Raw genomic sequence first — 2500 nt, 5'->3', positions numbered from 1 at the left:
TCGGTCTGGTTGTCGGTGACAACAGATAGAAGTGCAGAGTGGGGATGCTGGGTTTGGTCTAGGATCCTGGTAGAGTATGATAACGTTGTGTTCAGTATAGCATAGTGGAAGAGTAGAGTAAAGTACAGATAATAAGTACTGTGTAAAGTCTAGTGGAGTAGATAAAGTATATTATGTTAAGTCTAGTGTAGTGGCTAGTGTACGGATTAGTTTAGTAATGTTGGAACAGCACAGTATACTATAGTAGTATTGTGCTTAGTGTAGCATAATGGTACAGTACAGTATAGTATAGTCATATTGTGTTTAGTGTAGTGCAATTTGAAGTCTAGTATGTTATTACTGTTGTCACTCTTGCATAGTGGTAGAGTAAGTATAGTATGTATTGTGTGTAGAGACTAGCGTAGTGGCTAGTAGACACTGTAGTAGTGCTGTGTTAGGTCTAGCGAGTATAGTATAGTTCTACTGTGTATAGTCTAGCGAGTACAGTACGGTATAGTATAGTTCTACTGTGTAAAGTCTAGTGAGTACAGTACAGTATAGTTCTACTGTGTGTATAGTCTAGCGAGTACAGTACAGTACAGTATAGTATAGTTCTACTGTCTAAAGTCTAGCGAGTACAGGACAGTATAGTATAGTAATACTGCGTAAATTCTAGCAATAGTATAGTAGTACTGTGTTAGTACTTCTTTATACTTTATTTCAAGGATAGCCCCTTGAGATGTACCATCTCATTTTCAAGTGGGTCCTTAAAGTCTAGCGAATACAGTACAGTATAGGATAGTAGTACTCTGTTAGGTCTAGCGAGTAAAGTATAGTATAGTAGTAGGCCTACTCTGTTAGGTCTAGCGAGTACAGCAGAGTATTAGTATTGTAGTACTTGGTTAGGTCTAAAAAGTGGATTAGAGTATGGTATATTAGTACTGTGTTATGTCCTGGGCTCCGAACCGGTTCAAGGAACGAAAACGAAAACGGAATTTTACGAGGAACGGAAACGGAAACGGAAACCAAATGGTCTTCAGCTGTTCCGGAACAGAAATGTTATTCTGAATCCCCTATAAACCGGTTAATAATACGGGGTTTTTTCGTTCTCTATATAGCCTATAAATTTCACAAAAACATAGCCAATTTCATGAAAAAATAATAATATTTCCGGCTGCCGCGTTCACTTCGCCGCCCGCTAAGCTCAGTTGTCACAAATTCCCACCACCACCCTGGCGAGAGGCCGTATGCCATTTCAGTTGCGATCTTAAATAGGCCTTACTCGCACAGTGACATCGATTTGGAAATTATGTTTGTAATGTAGGCCTGTGAAGATGATATATTGTGCCTGCCCAGGCCTTATGTCGTTTCAAGAGTCGGGATTTTTAAAATGTTGCACAATGAAATGTAGAGTTAAATTGGAAGTTGTTGGAGAGACTTGGGTATTTGTCAGCAACATAGAAAAGTACAACATATTTGCTTAGGCGGGGTTAGAAATGATTGAGCGAGCCTCTATATCTGAAGATCTCCATGGAATATGGATACAACAACTTACAACCAGGTAAGAAGTTTGTAGCCCACTTATCCAGAAATAATTTTGATACAAATTATATTTATCATAGAATATAGGCTACAGTCAGCAGCAGTCTGCCTGGTATGTGAGATGGATATTGCGAATATTGTTGGATGCTGCCCTTGATTTATGATTTTTGCGCATTTAGACTACTGTGTAAATTAAGGCAAATACCAATAACTAGGTCGAGTTGTAAGGTATCGACCACAAAAATAGACTAGGCCCAATAACACTGCCGGAACGTTAAGAACGAACGTTATTTTACGTTCCGAACCGGTTCAGGAACGATATGTTGGCGGCGGAAAGCAAGAACGAAAACGTTAAATATACCGGTTCCGTTCGGAGCGGAACGATTGAAAAATAACTTCGTTTTCAAGCCCTGGTTATGTCTAGCATGTACATTACGGCCTAGTATCGTAGTGCTGTGTTAAGTCTTGTGAGTACAGTACAGTACAGTATAGTAGTATTGTGTTAGGTCTAGACTCTAGACTTAACACAATGCTACTGTACTGTACTGTACTCTCTCGACTCTAGAGAGTATAGTACAGTACAGTAGCATTGTGTTTAGTCTAGCGTATTGGTATTGGACTCAAGAACACACACACAAACATACAAACACACACACGCCCACACACATCCTCTATGACCCCATGATTTCTAGTTGTGTGTATGATGAATAATTAAACAGTATTAACATCAGTATTCTTTATGTATAACTCATGTTGTCAAAATGTAGCCTGTGTCCTATCCACGCACACACACACACACACACACACACACACACACACACACACACACACACACACACACACACCACACACACACACCACACACACACACACACACACACACACACACACACACACATTGTCCTTTGCTCTACATTTCTCAGGGACTGTCCGTCTATCTCTCTCTCCCTCTCTAGAAAGGGAGAAAGGGGGGGGCTAT

General features: G+C 40.1%; 1 protein-coding gene across 1 annotated transcript in view; it reads left to right on the top strand.

Moving 5' to 3' along the window:
- hivep2a (HIVEP zinc finger 2a) overlaps positions 1-2500 on the top strand; it is a 76953-nt gene that overhangs the window by 24274 nt on the left and 50179 nt on the right. The window lies entirely within an intron of this gene.

This window comes from Gadus morhua, chromosome 21 (genome assembly GCF_902167405.1).
Source record: "Gadus morhua chromosome 21, gadMor3.0, whole genome shotgun sequence".
Classification (NCBI taxonomy): Eukaryota; Metazoa; Chordata; class Actinopteri; order Gadiformes; family Gadidae; genus Gadus; species Gadus morhua.
This window is presented reverse-complemented; position numbering and strand designations above follow the sequence as displayed.